At 36.4% G+C, this 20,842-nt stretch overlaps 1 protein-coding gene and 1 pseudogene across 4 annotated transcripts in view; one reads left to right on the forward strand and one right to left on the reverse strand.

Moving 5' to 3' along the window:
• Positions 1-20,842, forward strand: part of STX18 (syntaxin 18) — a 123,519-nt gene that overhangs the window by 13,959 nt on the left and 88,718 nt on the right. The window lies entirely within an intron of this gene.
• On the reverse strand, positions 15,821-16,538 carry LOC112624223 (annotated as a pseudogene).

Below are 20,842 nucleotides of genomic sequence, written 5' to 3' on the forward strand. Positions count from 1 at the left end.
ATAGAGCCAGGGAGTAGACTCAAGATATATTTGACAAGAGCTGGGACTTGTTCAATGTAGGAGATGAAAATCAATGGTTATAGATGACTTTGAGGTTTTCATTGTGGATAACTAGGTAGGTAGTTAAGATGAGTTCCGTTTTGTAGTTTTTGAGGTGCCTGCTGAACACCCAAGGGACACGTTTCCCAGGCAGTTGTAAATATAGAAATGTACTGGAGGAAAGATTTCTAAGCCAGGAATTTAGAATGGAGAAGACATCAGAATGTAAATGGAGATTGAAGCGTTGAGGACAGAGTGGAATGGCCCAAGGGAAATTTCAAGTCAGAAGAAAAGAGGGCCTCAGAGTAGTCCCTGGGAAAAGACTACATTTGAGAAGCCAGCAGAGGGTAAGAAGTCCGAGGAGGCAGCTATGGAGAACTTAGGCCTGTGGATCCCTCCAAGTAATAGGCTTGTTTTTACTTGGATTAGAGGTAATGTCACCCAGAATGATTTGTACCCTGATGGTTAAGAGCATGGACTCTGGGCTCTGCCACCTCCTGTGGCTGATCTGTGGGTAAAATATTTAGCCTTATTTCCTCATCTATGTAATGGGAATAAAGTAGTACCTAATCTTGGAGGATTAATGTGAGTAAAGCACCTTGAAAGTACTTAGCACATAAGAAGTGCTGTAGAGTGTTTGATAAACACACGTGCCAGTAAACACATGTGTTTGTACATTTCTGTGTCTCTGCACTCACCATAGCTACCGGCCAGTTAATCTGAAATCCAAAATTAGTTTATTTGGACTTAAATAATTTGATTTTATGGAAACTCTACTAGTTCCAATGCAACAGTGCGAGTATCTGAACTTCTTGAAGGTTTTCCAGATTATTTACTGGATTATTTTTTTTTACTGACGATTAATTTTTCCTCTGACTTTGATATACTTTTCTTTGTTTCTTCCACACTTCACATATTTTTTATTGTTCCTAATACTTTATAGCATACAGCTTTTGTTTATTTTTAAAATTTACTTTCTCAGAATTATTCCTAAAGTTCTGGAATGCTCTGTGAGTTGCTCCTCTACATTTCAGTCAGTTTCTAATGTGTTACTTTTAATCAGGCTACTTTTCTCATGCATCTGTAGGAATTGGCAGTATTCTCAACTCCTTCCCATTATGGTCAGGGATATGAACTTACTGTCTTCTTCTTTCATTTTCCCAAGTAAATGTCTTGAACCACTGATTAGATCTGTGTGCCCACAATAACATAAGCAGGCACGAAGCTTAAATCTGATTTAAAGGAGAGGGCTCTATAGTCTATTACTCCATTATACTTTTTTAAGTGTCTAGATTAAAATAGAACAGTATTCAGGGTGTGAGTATGTTGCTGAGTCTCTAACACTCATTGAACCAGACATCATGTGTGTTCATTTTTAAATGATGGGGTGGGTCACTTTTATATTTATTATGAACACAAACACTGATGCTAACAACTGACATGTGAAAGGAAAGCAGGCAATAGTGATGAAAACCATTTAATGATTAGTGAGGAAACAAATATTGTTTAATGAAAATAAAAACCATGTCTAAAGGGCCTAATGCTGACTTTTGGAAATATAACCATGTTGCGGTCTTTTGTGTACCCTGTGTCCTGTACAGTAGATATTGTTTAAAATTGCTTGGGAACTGGAGCTTGCAATTGTGAGCCTGGAATGTCCTGCAGATAATTAAGTTGTGGTCAGGCTTTGGAAAAATAAAAAGTTCTCGAACTATGATTTTATAAACATGCTACAATAACATTTCTTTATATTTAACAGTTTCTTATAGAAAGTTGATACTCTCATGAGGCATTGATTAAAGGTAAAACATCAAGAAAGAAAAAATATTAAATTAAAACTTCACTTAGGATGTTGACAGTTGGCTTGTAATATTAAACAGATGTGTATGTTCCTGGGGATATTCTTCTTTCTGAACTGAATTGCTAAGTTGTATTTTTTTTTTAATGACAACTACAAATTTTTGATCAGTTAATAATTTTAAATACCCTTTCTACAATCTTCTGTATTCTAACTTCATCTGTAGTTTGAGCCCTCTCAATGATATAATGATTGGTGAAAGCTTTGCTGCTTCTTAAGTCTTTCATTTTCTTTCTTTCTTCTTTATCCTCCCCCCTCAAAAGCTTAACTGGGCTCTTCTGATTTCATGATGCATACTTGGAGATTGATTCCTTGAAATAATTTTAGGATCATTGGGTGGAATTCTACCCTCGCAGATTTATGTCTGTAGTTTACTTCCATATAAGCTTCACTTTGGCATTTGAGTGCACAAGTTGACCTACATTGTGGTATTGTGTTTGTGTGGTCAATTGTAAAGGCTTCATAATACGTCTGTATAGCCAGCCATGCACATCGGCCTGTACCCCATGCTGTGGGGCCAAAGAAATGTCAGTGAGGGGACCTAAAGGAAACCAGGCCTTGGAGTCAAAAGAGATTCAGTAACTTTTTCTTTTTGCTATGAAGATTTTGCCAGACTTTTGCATTTTACTGGACAAATAACAGAGTCTAGTGAGAGCTGTAGAGTGGGGTGGAGGGGTGGGTTAGGTGGGCGAGTAGTCTTTGGTAAATGAAGTCAGGTGGGATTTTATAGGATGTGGTGAAAATGTTTTGCATCTTCAAAGATTGTTCAAGTCTTTTTGGAAGACTAGATAAATTCTACAATGTTGTTTTTGGGATGATGAATTTTTTTTAGATACTAAAGATCATTTTGATTGTAAATCTTCAACATGTGGACATCTTATGTTTTCTGAAAGATATATTTCACTAGGCAGGAGTCTTTGATTAACCTGGAGGAAGTTTTGTTGCTTTGAGTAGATTTATTTATCTTGGAACTATGTATTGTTTGCACAGTCTTCTTTTTGGAATCAGTGTTTTTTTTTTTTTTCTCTGCAGATTCCATTTGGGAAGCTTTGGTTTGGGGCCTTAAGTATATGGAAGGCATTTTCAGTAAACACAAACAAAGGCCAGCTAGACTGTCTGAACAAATGCACCGATGTATTTTATAATACAAAACTTCAACTTCAAGAATAATGAATTCATTTTTAATAGCACATTACTTAAAACTGGCTATTTGTTCTTCACATCTAATAGTATAGCTTTTTAGGTATCTTATTTCTTAAAGTCTGTATAGAAGCAAAAATATTTAAAGTGCATTTTTATGTGAAAGTATTTGATGAGTACACATTTCATGTCTTCAACTTTTGTTCTCTAGCTCACTGTTTTAGAATTGCACTTATTATATTTTGTGTGTGTGGAAGGAAGGAGACCAAATATCTATGTACGACGTCTTAACAGATTTAATCAAATGACTGCCATATTCTCCTGGAATTTGAGATGCTCCTTAACAGCACCCTATTGGGAAAGAGTTGGGTTATTTGAGCTATATGCAAAAATACTGTTTAATTTCAGCATAATTTGTTACGAGCAACCATTTTACTGTAAGAATCTGAAAAGCAATAAAATGTATCTGTTAAGGTTTGTACTAGTTAACTTGTTTCTGCGATTCATGTTTATTTCACTTCAATTCTCTTCCAATGTTTTACTGTGAAGGAATGTTGCAAGTATTTTGAATCGTTCATTGTAACTGGAATTTGTAATTATGAACAGGTTTAAGTAGAAAATGCTGTTTCGTTTTACTATTATTACTGCATCATAAGATAAATGATATTCTTTTATAGATATTTTGGCTTGGCTCACCAATCCTAATTTCAGTATCATGCCTGACTTAGCAATAAGCTGCTGTGATCAGCTACAGGGAATTGTATTAGGCAGGCTTTATTTTTCTGTATCAGTGTGGTATTGCAGTTTCGTCCACCTTTAAGTTAGAAAAGCATGGTTTTAGTATTTCACTTTTCTTGTTCAATAATTCTACCATGGGGAAAGGGAAAGTAGAAAGTTTTCTAGAGTAGATGATGATTCAACAATTACACCATTTGAACTACTCATCCTTTTAAAATCTCATTTGAGCATTCTCTTTTTTGCCTATATAGCGTTCAGTTCTTCGCAGCTATTTTACAGCTAATGATTTGGTTCTATTAGGGAGAAGGTAATACATGCTTATTTTTGCAGCATGTTAATTCTATTAACTATTCAGTTACTGACTCAGGAGTGTATGGCACCTATTGGTCCCTAGTGGTCTGAAATGGGAAATGCATCTCCTGAAAATTTCATTAGGACTTTCCATAAAGCTTAACATTTGACTAGAAACAAAAATGTTAGCAGCTTTAGATAGATTGATTAGGTTATTTAAAGTGTTCCTTGAGCTACAGATGCAGTTAATAATTTTCTTAATCTCTTATTAAAAATAGATGAACTACGTATAAAAACTTGAGTCCTAGATTAGCACCTGTATTTCAAGTCACTTAGGGAATGGAGGAAAATTCTGTAAATGCTTGTGTGTTAAGTATATTGAGTAAACTGTCAGGATTTTTCTCTTTGTCATCTTTTTGTCAGCTTTATCATGCTTAATTTTCAAGAAAATAATGTGTTTGTTACTGTGGTCACACCGTGATTTTGCATTGCCTTATGCATGATATTTTATTGTCTCTGTCCTAGAAAATTATAGCAGTTTTTATGAAGAGTGGTTTGTGGGTTCACACAACCCACTTGGAGTGCCATTTACTATAATTCTCTTCTAAAAGGACCATAAAACATCATGTAAATTGTTTAAAAAGGGAAAGACCTTTTTTGAGACAGGCTAAGAAGAAATCTTTCCAGGCTTTCTTTTGTTTCTTATAGTCAGTTTTATGATTTTAAGCTCCCAATTTATTTAGAGCGCTAATGTCATAAAATAAAGTACACGTGTGTATAAGTAAACCGTTGTGAGCTAGAGCTGGGCTAGAACTGGGTGGTGTTGATGCAGATAATATCAAATTCATTATTTTATAATCTTGTAAGATATGTTTTCTGTGACTTTGGAAATGAAATTAAAGAAATTAAGGAAGAAAGGAAAGGAGAGAGGAAGGAAGGAGTTAATTTATAGCTTATATATCTTTTTTTTTTTTTTAAACCCGTATGTTTTCTTAAGTAGTGATGTGTTTATAATCTACATTAAGGCACAATTTTTGGTAACCAGTCCTGTGAAACTCACATTTAAATTCACAAATAAATTTACTTAGAGAAATTTTCTTCCTTGGGAGTTTTACCATTTAGATTGGCTTGTTGCACTCAGTTTATATACACCCTTTCGAAGAAAGAATTAAACAGCACAATAACAAGGCCAAAGTTCTGTCATAGTTTTCTATACAAATGCCTTATTCTGATATTATCTTGGCTTTGTGCATGAGCCCTAAGGAGAGTAAGGATGGAAATTGTTAATAATTTTCTACAGCATTTACATGGTTCTCTGTGCTTTTAGTCACTTAATACAGGTATGTCTTATGTTTAACAAACCGTTATAAGAAAATTCATATATATCTGAAATATAAATTGGGGCAGTTGTTCATTTTGCATAAAGATGTAACACATTTATAATGTATTTAAGTTTTAAAGCCACTTCCTTAGCACATGCAAGATCATTATATTTGCAACATTTTATAAGAACACTTACAGGCCAGGTGTGGTGGCTCATGCCTGTAATCCCAGTGCTTTGGGAGGCCAAGGCAGGCAGATCACAAGGTCAGGAGTTTGAGACCAGCCTGGCCAACATGGTGAAACCTCGTCTCTACTAAAAATACAAAAATTAGCCAGGCATGGTGGCAGGCGCCTGTAATCCCAGCTACTTGGGAAGCTGAGGCAGGAAAATTGCTTGAACCCAGGAGGCGGAGGTTGCAGTGAGCCGAGACCGCGCTTACACTCCAGCCTGGGCAGCAGAACGAGACTGTCTCAAAAAAAATAAAAACTAAAAAACACTTATAAAGGGAATGGTGATTGCTATATTCATGTAGGTAGTGAAATGAACTTTTGTCTCTGTAAAATATTATCTTCTTTTGAAATTAGTGGTTTTTAAAAACACAGGATTATCTGTGTGGTTTAGAAACTCTTGATTTTATGACAAGAAGAGGTTATAAGTAAATCACGTTTATGCATTTTGTAAAGAGTGTTAGTAAAATTGCTAGATTTTCTTGAACATGGTTATAAATCTTTTTGTTTTAATTATAAAGCTTTCTGCATACATGTGTGACTTTATGAAGAATGTCAACTTAGGTTTTAATTATGTGACTATAAATTCCCCTTTTCCTTATGTGTGAAAACACAACACCAACAAAAAACCAACTTCCTAAAATATACAAACTTTTGGGGATTATTCTTTATTCTACACTGTCTTCCTATTATTTTTCTGATGTTGGGGTGTTTCTATTTAGTATCACAGTAGCTAACTGAAGTAAATTTTGGGAATAGAAAATGAAGCTATAATTGGAAAGGAGATTTTGAAAAAACAGAAGCACCTGATGTCATGATGTCGGTGGGAATAAGGGGAAGAATGTACTGATGAGCCCCAGTACCGCTGGTTTGGAATAGCCCTGGGAATTCTATAGCTATTTTCCAAAGGATTGTTTGATTGATACAGTCAGGAGTTCCTGTGACCAAATCTCAGCCTTAGAACCAACTTTCTGTGATAAAGTATACTAAGCAAAGAAGACTGTGGCATTGTAACCGATGCTACTGAGTATGCCACAAATGTTCATACAAATTTTGTGTATTGTCAGTGCTGTTGCATAAATCGTTTTAATATGGGATGTTTGGAAATAAGATAGGCACTACACTGAAGGGACCAAATACTGAATTCTCCAAGTTAGATACTATTTTTCACTATGAATTTATAATATATTGCTATATAAAAACATCATTATTACTGCAAGTGATGCAGAATGTTATGTTTAGAGTTTTTCTTTTTTTTAAAATTGGAAAATCGTTTAAATGTTAGCACAGACAAAATGTTTCCTATTTATTTATAGTTATTAAATAAAAATGTGTAGCACATTAGTCGAGTGCATTGTTTTATAAATTATTCAGTTGCAAGTATCTATCTAAGATTACTTTGCTTACAACTTAAATGCAGAATGTTGATGTTTCCTTGTTTCTGTTTTTCACTTGAGTCAGCTAGAAAATATTTTTCATAGACTTTGTATATAGCTAAAGATTTTTTTCTTATGTGAAAATCATCAATATGGCCAATTCCTGTTGGAAAAGAGGCATAATTTTTCAATTTTTTCCTCCAAAACTGCAACTTCAGAAAATATGTAAGAGATGTAGCAATTAACCTACATGCACATTTATAATACTAGAAAATGGGCAGCTAGTTATATTCAAAGACAGGATCTGATAGACCCAAATTGCTTAAAACATCACAGTTGTTGAAGATATACCCCAGGGAATTTGAGAAACCATTTAACAGATGAAAGTACATTTTGAAAAGTCTGACCTTACAGGCAATCATAAAATGAATCAAAACAGTGCTTTTTTCCCCCTGAAATGTACAGAGCCCATCTGTGTCTAATCCAGTAATTATAGACTGTGTTCAATTACCTTTTCAAACTTGGAGCAGACTGGAGACTAGGCAGTGAACAAACACAGGGTTTTGTCTAGACCTCAATTGACCACAGTCTAAAACTTGAATTTATATCTAATTTTATTTTTTGTTTGGTTTGATAGTTCTTAAAGGATTCATTTTTGCTACTTGGTGTTTTACCTTCTTAGATTCGAGAAACTGCCTTTTCTCATCACAAAAGGTTTTGTATCTGCTATAGCTTATGCTGTAATCAGATGCTGTTTTCGGAATACTTATTCTTGTCTGCAAATCAATAATTTGCACTGGAGAAAAGACTGCATGGGGTGGGGGAAGGGATTTTACCAGTGAGTAGTATTTTTTTTAAGTAGCCTTTAAAATGTTGCTGCTGACTATAACTCTTTTTTATGTGCTAGGAAAAAATAATTTATTTTCTCCTTAAATTTAGAAAACTATAGGTAATTTCCAGTTGCTTTGTACACTTAATGTCTCCAAAAATATGTGTAGACTGCTAAAGCACATCTGTCTCTCTTTTATCAAATGTCTTATAGTTTTTTCTGGGTACACATTTTTATTTCATTTACTAATCAGACTGGTATCCAGTATAAGAGACAGTATATAGTATTCAAAGTCCATTTCAAATAATTTCTCTTAATAAAGTCAATTTATGATCTGATGAGTCTTTGAGTAAGAATTAATTACCATGAACCACCACAGCCAGTTCAAAGTATTTAAATTTTATCCGGGAACCTTGGCTGTTCAAGTTTTTCTTAAAACACAAGGTAAACAAAAGATGACCACAATTTTTAGAACTGCTAATGTGGTAGTCAAAGCTCTTTTTTTCCATTATTTAGTATTCGCAGTTACTAGCCTTACAATTAGCACTGGAAACAAATGTTTTGAGGTATTATTAGAAGTAATCATTGCATATTAGGCCATGAATTTTTCTAGAAATTTTACAACCTTTCCTAGTATGTTATATTAATAAGTTTTATTCTTTTAGGTCTCACTATCCTTTGGAACTTTTAAGGACTTTGTCATTGGGGCGAGAAGTGGTTTCATTTGGTTGCATGAATGTACTTTCTGAGAATTATATGGAGAAAGTGAAACTTAAAGAGGATTACAAGTACCTTATGTTGAATGTTTTCATGAGACGTTTACTTGCAAACACTTGGATAATATGATTTCCTTCCCTCCTTCCCAACTATATTCCAAACAATAGTTTATGGAACTATTGTTATAATTAGCCTCCATTGTGTGCTTCTTCAGATCTTCATAGAGAAGGCAAAAGATTAGCCTTCCTATCTGGGAACTTGAGAGACCCTTTGGATCCTCTTTCATATACCCCCTTATCTGATCCAAAGAAAGCATTCTCTAGTCTTTCTCTTTTTTTTTTTTTCCCACAGCCCAGAGCCCCCTCCTAGTTCCTGCTTTCATTACCTAATGTGTGGGTACTCCCTTTGGTGGTTTGGATTTTCTATTCGTTGATTTGTTGATTAACCTGTTTATGCCACTTTCACTGGATTGTAAGCTCCTTCAGATCAAAGACTAGATGGATGTTATCCTATCCCATTGTGTTACTGCTTAAAACACAGTGCCTGGCTTGTGACAGGCACTTGCTCCTTGTTAACCAAATGAGGAGAGAGTGGATCATCCATTTGAGATCTTAGTATTGAAAGGTAGGAGTGAAGGATTTTTAAAAGTTAGTAGAAATCACATCTAAGTAACATATAACTCTCTTTTTTGCCATAACCGAATAACTGAACAATAGAACTTTTTAAAATTTCTCACTTTAAATTTTTTTAATGAGACCAATGATAGAATGAATTTTATTCATGAAGTCTCCATTTTCCATGGAAGCTATCTGTTGCTGTGCTTAAGAAGTTGATAGCTTTACTTACAGCAATTTTTATGCAGCTGCTTTCTCCATCTGTAGTGAGAAGACTGAGAAACATTTTTCTGATTCGTGTATCTACGTATATCTTTTTCTTCATGATTCATAAAGAAGCCTTCAGAAAGAGTCAGTAAACAGTATTGAATACTTACTACTTTCAAGGTGCCGCTTGATACAGTGAAGCCGTAATATACAAGTCCTGGCCATGTGGATTTTGAAGTGTGTGGTTGATGATCACATTTCCTTTAGGCTGGATTCTCACCTGCAATGGAAGGTGCCCTCTCAACAGTTCTTTCTCCAGTACTGACTCTTAACGTAATTGCATGTCCTTACCCCCACTGAGGTCTTCAGTGTCTTTATCACACCCCTACCCTCAGGTTAAAAGGGGAAGAAATCACACCATTTATAAAAGCAGTGATGGAACATCGGTCTTTATAAGAAAAAAACAGAAGTTTGTGATTGCCTGATCACAGTCAACTGGCAATTCATTACTGCATTAGCAAGGAGATATCCCAGACCTCTGGCTTTGCTGTCAATATGGAGTGCTGGGGTGGTTTTGACTCAGCATTAAAAATTTCATCAGCCATGCTGTTTTGTCAGGTATCTGTTTAAGATGTAGCAGTATGATTTTTACTAACTTGATTTTAGAGATTTTCAATGTGTCACATTTAAATAATCTACTTATGACCTTTGAAAATATCACTATACCTTTATGTTGCTCACCAGGGAATGTGGCCCTTAAAAGCAACCATAAGATCCAGGAACAGAGCAGTGAGAGCCATGACCATAAGATGACTTCCACGAAGCAGTCTAACTCTGTTGGTTGAAATCCTCCACACTCTCCTTTCCTTCTTCAAACCTTTTTCTCTGTAGTTTGATTATGATTGGCTCCTGGCCGGATAAAGTGGTGCTGCTTCTGGGATAAAACTGTAATCAGGCACTTGAGTCTTACTTCTACTGGAAGATCCCAGATGAATGGGAAACCCCATGAGCCCTGGCTTGCTTAGACAAAGCCAAGATTGGAGATCCAGGCCAGACAGGAGCCCATCCTCTATCTGAATCTCCACTCTCAAAGTACAGGTACTTCTTTACTTAACATAGAACCAAATTTCTGAGATTTCCTAAAGAGACAATCAGGGAAGGATTTCCTATATCTGTCTCCTCTCATTCTTTGGGAAGTCTTAAAATTTTTCAACTTAGACTGCTTCCTTCTTTAAATTCTAAATTGAATGCCCTTATGTCCGTTTGATATGTATATTATTATTATATTCCTGGATTTTATTCTCAAACCCAGTTGGAGTTTCAAGACAAACAGTTGGTTTTCTGTCAGTCCACAAATTGAGCAATGGTTGGTCAATTATGGTCTTCTATTGATTGAGGCAGAGTCACATGTTAAAAGTATATTTTATTAATAGCCCACAAAGCATACCAACTGCCAGCTTTTTGCCATGTCTAACTTTGAGCAATATTTAGTAACAATATTCCCAGTTTTCATCTGTGGATTACTTAAATGTGTCATCCAGAAAGTCACTTTAAGATACATTGGTGAAAAAACCTTCAAGCTTAGATATTGTGTAATCTGCTTACCTACTTACCAACTCATGCTTCCCAGAGTACTGACTCACAAACGTGCCTCAAATGCAGAAAAGCAAATCTAGTTCAGTATTATAAAGGACTGTTAATGTCCTGGCTGTTTGCTCTATGGTGTGCTGGTTAATCAACAGTAGATGATTGTGGCAGATACCTATCCTTGGTCCCAAAACCACCCTTCTGTCAACAATAGTACCTTCCTTCTTCTTGTGAACTGATCCCCCCTCTGGCTTCAATCAAGTGGTTTCAGTACAAGCTGCTGTGTTTCCATAATATCTTCTACCCTCTAGGTCACAGACCAGAGGTAGCAACCAGACTCAAATCAGGCCAATCAGAATCCTTTCCTAAGGTTTTTTAAAGTTGAATTAGAAAAAAGAATTATTCTTAGTCCAGAGGCCTGGATTTCAGCAAACAAAGCGCAGGAGCTGTTGGTGGCCAGTTTTCATTGCTAAGCTGCAATGAGAAAATTAAGGCTAAAATGCAGACAAAACAAGTAGGAGTTAAGAGAGTTCTAGAGGAGTTTTAAATATCTGGTTTAGTTGTTTCAGAGGCTAGCAATATCCTTGCCCTTCCCATCTTTTGATCATTTAAACTAGTGGCTCTTGCAATTTTGCTTCTAGGGGATATTTGCCAATATCTGGAGACATTTTTGGTTATTACACCTAGGGGGCTGCTACTGGCATCTAGCAGAAAGAGGCCAGGGATGCTGCTAAATATTCTGCAATGTACAGTTCTCCCACAAACATCCCCGTCTCCACCCCCAAACAAAGAATTATCCAGCCCAAAATGTCAATAGGGCTTAGGTTGATAAAACCTGAACTTTAACCCATCCTTCATGTATTATCTTAGTATTTTTCAAATCTTCTCTCCTGCTTTGGAAAGCTAACTAGAATTAGTTTATGTTTAAGAGGACCTTAACCTAGGGGCGCACACACACACACACACACAAATCATGAGTGTTGTTTGGTGATTGTACATATTTTTGGTCCCATATTTAAGATTTTTCAGTTTATAGCTGCCCTAGTATACAAATATCCCATCACCCAGGTTTAGAAGGACTATTGATCCCCCTACCATATTGATTCAAATAGATATTTCTAGCCTGCCTTGGGTACCTAAACAATACATATTCCAAACTATTGAAGCAAAGGCTATTCAGGAATTGCTGCTAGAATTGCATCAAAATTATGCTGTCCTCCCTAGGATTTCTTTTATGATTAATATTCAACTCATATATTAGAGATGAAATCACTATTTTTAGGAATGATTATGATAAAAAATCAAACATTCAGTTTCATAGAACAAAACATAGCTGTCGTATGAAGTCCGTGATAAAGTATTGCTGGCACAAGGAACTGTGAGTGTCCACATTAGCATAGTCTGGACAAGCTACATTCCTCTTTGAAACTGTCAGAATGCATTGTACCTTTGATTCATCTTCCAACCCACGTTCAAGCCATGGCATGGATTTCTTTTTTTAAAGTTTTTAAATTTTTAAGTTCTAGGATACATGTGCAGAATGTGCAGGTTTGTTATGTAGGTCTACATGTGCTACGGTGGTTTGCTGCACCTATCAACCCGTCATATAGGTTTTAAGCCCTGCATGCTTTAGGTATTTGTCCTAATACTCTCCCTCCTGCTTGTCCCCCACCTCACAACAGGCTCCAGTGTGTGTTGTTCCCCTCCCTGTGTCCATGTGTTCTCCTTGTTCAACTCCCACTTATGAGTGAGAACCTGTGGTGTTTGGTTTTCTGTTTCTATGTTAGTTTGCTGAGGATAATGGCTTCCAGTTTCTTCCATGTCCCTGCAAAGGACATGATCTCATTCTTTTTTATGTCTGCGTAGTATTCCATGGTGTATATATTGCCACATTTGCTTTATCCAGTCTATCATTGATGGGCATTTGGGTTGGTTCCATGTCTTTGCTATTGTAAATAGTGCTGCAGTAAACATACATGTGCATGTGTCTTTATTGTAGAATAATTTATAACCCTTTGGGTATACACCCAGTAATGGGATTGCTGGGTCAAATGGTATTTCTGGTTCTAGATCCTTGAGGAATCTCCACACTGTATCCCACAGTGGTTGAACTAATTTACACTCCCACCAGCAGTGTAAAAATGTTCCTGTTTCTCCACAGCCTCTCCAGCATCTGTTTTTTCCTGACTTTTTAATAATTGCATGTCATGGATTTCTTGATGGACAGATTGATGAAAATAATGTTAGTGAATGACTTGACAAAGAGGATCTGAGACATTTAGCAGGTGCCTGCAAGTTAATTACCTAGATTAAGACCCAGATTTAAGATTACTTATATTTTACACACAATCTGTTTTTCTTAACTTTCTTTAATTTTTTTTTAAAAAAACTGTGACTGGGGATGATCTGTGTTTCTCTTCCTCTGCCTTCCTCCATTGCTTTGGTTAAACTAAAGTTAAACTAGCAGAGTATTTTGTGAAGCTGAGTTTCTCTTTCTGTCTCTCTCTTTGGCACACAGTTGACACATAGTAGGCACCCATTATAAAATGCTCATAAAATGATACGTGGTGATTTCCTGCAGTCCCCTAGCTCTAAATATTCTCTGTAGTCCAGTAACTCCCAGATTTATATTTCCAGGTCAGACCTCTTTGAAACCCTACACTTAGAAACATCTACAGATGTCTTCCTACCTGACATCATTTCTGTTACCTGAGGATCTAATAGACAATCTCCTTGCTGTTCATCACACATGCTTGATACGCACCTGTCTTGGGCCTTTGTACTTACTGTTTCCTCTACTTGGAATGTTTTTCCCCAAGTATACCTGTCTGCATAACTATTACTTCTCCTCCAAACATTTTTTTGTATGTCATCTTTTCAATAAGTTCATCCTGACCACCCTGTTGAAAATTAGAATTCACTTTTTCCCTACACGCTTCCTAGATTTCCCTTACCTTACTTTACTTTTGCTTTTTGTCCTGTAACACTTATCACCACTTACCATACTTTGTTAACACACTTACTATTGATTTTAACATATTGGTTGTACTTATTGTTTATTATTTGTCTAAAATATGGCTGGATTATAACCAAAACCCATGCTCATTTAAATAAGGGTCTTTTGATTCCAAGTTAAATTTCTGTTACAAGACAACCTACAGAATGGGTGAAAATTTTCGTAATCTATCCATCTGACAAGGGTCTAATATCCGGAGTCCACAAGGAACTTAAACAAATTTATAAGAAAAAAAAACCCTTTAAAAAGTGGGCAAAGGACATGAACAGACACTTCTCAAAAGAAGATATACATGCAGCCAACAAACATATGAAAAAAAGCTCAACATCACTGATCATTAGAGAAATACAAATCAAAACCACAGTGAGATACCATCTCATGCCAGTTAGAATGGCGATTACTAAAAAGCCAAAAAACAACAGATGTTGGCGAGGTTGTGGAGAAATAGAAACACTTTTACACTGTTGGTGGGAGTGTAAATTAGTTCAACCATTGTGGAAGATGGTGTGGCAATCCTCAAAGAACTAGAGGCAGAAATACCATTTGACGCAGCGATCCCATTAGTGGGTATCTACCCAAAGAAATATAAATCATTCTGTTATAAAGATACATGTGTGCATACATTCATTGCAGCACTATTCACAATAGCAAAGACATGGAATCAACCTAAATGCCCATCAGTGATAGACTAGATAAGGAAAATGTGGTACCTATACACCATGGAACACTATGCGACCATAAAAAGGAACACGATCATGTCCTTTGCAGGGACATGGATGGAGTTGGAAGCCATTATTCTCAGCAAACTGACACAAGAACAGAAAACCAAACATTGCCTGTTCTCATTTGTAACTGGGAGCTGAATGATGAGAACACATGGACACGTGTTGGGGGAGCAACACTCACTGGGGACTGTCAAAGTGGGGACTGGTGGGAGGGAGAGCATCAGGAAGAATAGCTAATGGATACTGGGCTTAACTCCTAGGTGATGGGATGATCTGTGCAGCAAACCACCATGGCACACGTTTACCTATGTAACAGACCTGCACATCCTGCGCATGTACCCCAGAACTTAAAATAAAAGTTGAAGAAAAAAAAAATTTTTTTTGTTGTTACACAGCAGTTCCTTCTTGTTAACTTCAAAATAATCCTGACATTTTAGTATCTGGCACTCCTGGTCTCCAAGTAACAAACTTCATATATATATTTTTTATATAATCTTTGTGCAACACAAAAAAAACCCAAGATTTTCACCAAACTTTTGGGATGCTGTCAAGTGAAATACAGGATATGTGCCATAAATGGGAGGCAAGAAGTGACAGTTCAGAGATAGGTTGTTGTATTCTAGAGAAGCAAAACTGGGGGATATGGTGAGGTCCACATATGACATACTTAAGACACCATGAACAGACAAAAAACAAAAACAAAATAACGGTGGTTTCAGATATGAGCCCTAAGTTGAAGTCCTAAAAGCAGGTGCTTTTCACATGGGCACTTCAGTGTCCTGTGCACTAGGGGGAATGTCAGCCATGATGCATTTTATTTAGTGGTGATTAATAATTCTCCTGAGCAGTGATAGAAAGCTAGCTAGTATTGAAGTTAAAAACATCCTATATTTGGACTCAGAATGCCTTTTACTTTTGTGTTAGGATAGCCAAGGTCATTTGTTCTGAGGTTGCCTCTGTGGCATGGTGACGGATCAGTGGTAAGCATGCAGTAAATATGGAATGCTTCCTTTCCAGGCTAGAACATAAGGGACTAGGAGACTTGTATATTTCTCTAGCTAGCTGCCGCTTTGTAACTTTTTTTTTTTTTTTTTTTTTTTACTGTGAATATATTTTATTTAGTCATTTTTGTTTACAATTGAAACTCTGGGAATTCAAAATTAACATCCTTGCCCGTGAGCTTCTTAGAGACACCAGAAAAAGTTTCAACCTGTGTTCCACGTTGTTCTGCTGGGCTTTGTCCAAATGAACCTTTTTGAGCTGGCTGCCATCCAGTTTCACGTGGATTCTCTTGCCCACAATTTCACTTGGGAAGATCAAGTCCTCAAGGATTGCGTCATGCACGCTGTCAAGAGAACGCTCCTGGGATGCCTTTGCTTATTTTTTATGTGGCTTTTTCGAATTGGCTTAGGCAGAATTCTCCTCTGAGTGATAAAGACAATATGCTTTCCACTGAACTTTTTCTCCAGCTCGCATACTAGCCGGACTTGGATTTTCTGAAACGATTTCAGTTGAGGAATGGGAACAAAGATTATGATAGCTTTCTGACCACCACCAACTTCAATTTCCTTGGCTGCCATAATATTCAGCTCCGTGAGCTAAGCCTTGAGGTCCGAGTTCATTTCCAGCTCCAGAAGAGCCTGGGAGATGCCGGACTCTTAACAGTACACTGTAAAGTATGGGTTGTTTACCCTCATTGCATGGCTGACTGAGAGCTGCTGCCGAGCATCAAGAGGGAGTGTCATACTGCACATTGCAAGCAACACAGTGTACTGTGTTGCCAGCATTCTTTGGAACTCATCTGGCTTCTCGCCACTGGGCTTCACGATCTTGGTGCTCCAAGAGAACATGGCCTTCTCCTTGCTGAGCACAGGCTTAGGAAGAGCTGCTTTTTAAAAATTTAAATGTTATTTGTAGATTAACATACAGTAAGCTTGACCTTTTTGCTAATACAGTTCTATGAATTTTAGCATTTTATGTACAATAGTCCCATCCCCCACCTTATCCATAGTTTAATTTTCCACAGTTTCAGTTACTCGTGGTCAACTGTGGTTTGAATTTTATCCTCTCAGTTCATCACAAAAAGAAAGGTGATTACAGTACAATAAGATACTTGGAGAGAAAGAGACCACATTCATATAACTTGCGAGAATTCTTCTGTTTTATTATTATTGCATTTATTCTCTAACTGTACCTAATTTGTAAATTAAACTTTATCATAGGTGTGTTTGTATAGAAAAAACATAGTATCTATAGAGTTCAATGCTATCCTTGGTTTCAGGCATCCACTGGGGGTTCTGTACTCTCTCCCTTTGTGTGTATGTATATTTGTATAACCATTTCACAATTAGAATGCAGAACAGTTCCATCTCCCTTCAGAAACTCCCATGTTGTCGTTTTGTAGTCACCGCCACTCCCCTGAACCCACAAACTGTTCTCCATTGCTATAATTTTGTCTTTTCAATAACATCATATAAATGGGATCATATATACCCTTTGAGACTGACTTCTTTTAGTCAGCATAATGCCTTTAAGGTTGATTCTAGATGTGTGTGTATCAATAGTTCCTTCTTTATTGCTAAGTACTATCCGTTATATGGAGGTACTACAATTATCTATCACCTGTTGAAGGACATTTGGGTTGTATCTAGTTTTTGGCAATTATGAATAGAACTGCTACAAATGTTTGTGTGCAGATTTTTGCATGAGCATACATTTTCATTTCTCTAGGGCAAATACCTAGGAGTAAGATTCCTAGGTGAGTGTATGTTTAATGATATAAGAAACTGCCTTACACAAATGTTCATAGCAGCATCATTCATAATAATCAAATAGTGAAAACAATCTGAGTGTTCATCAACTAATGAATGGATAAATAAAATGTATATCCATACAATGGAATATTATTTGGCAATAAAAAATGAAGTACTGATACCTGCTAAATATGGATAAACCTTGAAAATATGCTAAATTAAAAAAAAAAAAAAAAAACAGGAACCAAGGGCCACCTATTGCATAATTCCATTTACACGTAGTCTCTAACTTTCTAAGGTTCAGGACATGATTTTTCAACTTTCACAGTGCTATAAAAGTGATAAGCATTCAGTAGAAACCATACTTGATTTTTTGTTTTTGTTTTTTGAGACAGAGTCTCTGTCACCCAGGCTGGAGTGCAGTGCTTGATGTCAGTTCACTGCAACCTCCACCTCCCAGGTTCAAGCGATTGTCATGCCTTAGCCTCCTGAGTAGCTGGGATTACAGATGTGCACCACCACGCCTGGCTGATTTTTTTTTTTTTTTTTTAAGCAGAGATGGGGTTTCGCCATGTTGACCAGGCTGGTATCGAACACCTGACCTCAAGTGATTCGCCTGCCTTGGCCTGCCAGAGTGCTGGAATTACAGGCATGAGCCACTGCACCCAGCCCATACTTCGAGTTTTGGATTTTGATTTTTTTCCCAGGCTAGCGATGTGCAGTATGTCACTCCCTTTTGATGCTCCTCAGCAGCTCTCAGTAAACCATGCAATTATGAGGGTAAACAACCCATACTTTACAGTGTACTGTGTTGCCAGCATTCTTTGAATATGACTTTGTCCAACTGTAGGTAAATACTTCAATAAGTGTACTGAGCACGCTTAAGGTAGGCAAGGCTAAACTGTGATGTTTGGTAGGTTAGGTGTATTAAATGCATTTTTGACTTCCCATATTTTCAATTTATGATGGATTTATTGGGACATAACCCCACCATAAGTGAAGGAATCACTGTATATGAAATGTCCAGAACAGGCAAATCCATAGAGTCAGAAAGTAAATCGGTTGCCCAGAATTGTGGATGTTGGGGGAAATGGGGAGTGACCACTAATGGGTATGGGATTTTGGGGGTGGTGAAAATTTTCTAAAACGGATTGGGGAGATATAATTGCACAACTTTCGAATATACTAAAAACCATGGAATTGCACAATTTACATGGATGAATTGTTTGCTATGTGAATTGGAGCTCAATAAGTCTACTATTTTTTTTAAACTGCTGCTTATTTTCTAATGTGGCTGTACAATTTTTTGCTCCCACCAACAATGTATGAGAATTCTAGTTATTCCACATTCTCACCAGCACTTGGTATTGTTAGTATTTTTTATTTCAGCTATTTTAATAGGTGTGTAGTGACACATCATTGTTAATTAGCATTTCTCTAATAGCTAATGAGGCCAAACATCTTTCATGTGCCCCTTTGCCTTCTTTAGTGAAGTGTCTGTTCAAGTCTTTTGCTCAATTTTAGTTTAGTTTTTTGTTTTCTTAGTTTTGAGTTTGAGAGTACTTTGTACATTCTGAACAAGTCCTTTGTCATGTGTATAATTTGCAAATATTTTCTCTTAGTCTCCCATTTAACTTCACTTTTCCTTCTCTGAAAGTAAATACTTCTTGCTGAGTTTAGAGTGGTATCAGAGCTTTATTGTCTGTGTACTCCTGTATCCTGAGTGCCTCATAGAGTCTGGCACAAAACAGGTATTCAGTTAATATTTAATGGATGAGTGAATGAATGAATGCGCTGTTTTCACTGATAAGCAACAGATTTTTTTTTTCTGAGAAATAATAAATATATAAGTAGATCTGAGTGGATCATTTTCCAGATTACAACATTTCCTTCCAGGCATCTCTTTAGAAAAAAAAATAATAATAATATCTACTATAGATTAGAAAGCATGGCATGATCCAGCTTGATTTGTTGAACATTTCATGTTCTCCTCCACCTCACAGCCTTTACATATGCTGTTCTTCTGTTTCAGAGAGCTCTCATAGTATGCTTATGTTTTTGCTTCATAGAATTTTATTTGTAAATATTTGTTTAGTGTTTTTCTCCCTACTAGATGTGTAAGTCAGTGACTTTTACACATTTTTATTCATGTATCCCCTAAAAGAATTTTGGGAAAAAACTGAGTAACCTCTCATATGTATCTATCAATCTGACATCTATAATTCTTCATTGTAAGTTTAAATAATTGCAAAGGATATAATTTTCAGTGCACTATAAAACTTGACATTTTAAGCGGAACTAAAAAGTTCCACTCTTTTAAATATATCTCATGGAATCTGAATACCATATTTGATATCCACCATCATTTGTTGAAAAAAAATTCTTAAAAAAACTTTACAGTCATCAGTTTTACAACCTTTTTCTTCTTGAACTCACATTTCCATTTCATTTTCCCCACATAATGTCCTATCCCAGTTTATGCTTGGAAATGTTTTTTAAATTTTTATTAAAGTAATTTTTGGGGAACAGCTTGTTTTTGGTTACATGGATAAGTTCTTTAGTGGTGATTTCTGAGATTTTGGTGCTCCTGTCACCCAGAAATCTTTTCTTGATCATTTTATCATATTTTTGTGCCACAGAAATAGATATGCAAATTGAAATTTAATTTTAAAAAAAATTTCCAATGATGACCAAAAGTCTCTAAGTGTTGTATGTTGTGTTGTTCCGTGTTGAGTTACCTTTGTAATTATTACCAGTGTATGTGGATTAAACGACAACAGTAAAAATACACTATTTTATCAGTAGAGCCTCTCAAGGTGATGCATGGGTTTAGTTTTTGCTACCTAGGTTGTGTGCAAGTAGACGAATATCACTTTTTTAAAGAATCTGACAAGGTTTAATATCAATTTCATTCTTAGCTTTCATTTCTTAGAGACATAAGAGCTGTCTCTAAGAAATGAAAACAAGGAGATAAGAAGGGAGCTTTTGTTAGGGCACTGCCACTCCACTCACTTCTTGGAACTTCCTCTGAATTACATGCCAAAACTGCATTAACTTTTTTTAGTGACCTGTCAGATGACAACTCAGTTAGATTCTCTATTAATTTTGTTGGATGGAAAAAAATTGGGAGCCCTTGACTTGTGAGAGACTCTGTTGTCCAGTCATTAGAGTCATTCATGTTCTCAGCTTCCGCAGGATTTCTGAGCGTCGTTATGTTTGAGGTTTTTATATCCAGGACAGTGCAGCATAGTGGGGGCAGGTTTGGTGAGAACTCTGTTTGTGTTCTGAAGTAGGAGAAGGAGATTGCATCCGGCATGTGGGAAAGTAGAGCCAATGAAATGTGGGTTATGGCAGGTTCTCATGCAGAGCTGCGTAGGAAGAAGACAGATGAAGGTTGGGGA

The sequence above is a fragment of the Theropithecus gelada genome, chromosome 5, assembly GCF_003255815.1.
Source record: "Theropithecus gelada isolate Dixy chromosome 5, Tgel_1.0, whole genome shotgun sequence".
In the NCBI taxonomy this organism is placed as follows: Eukaryota; Metazoa; Chordata; class Mammalia; order Primates; family Cercopithecidae; genus Theropithecus; species Theropithecus gelada.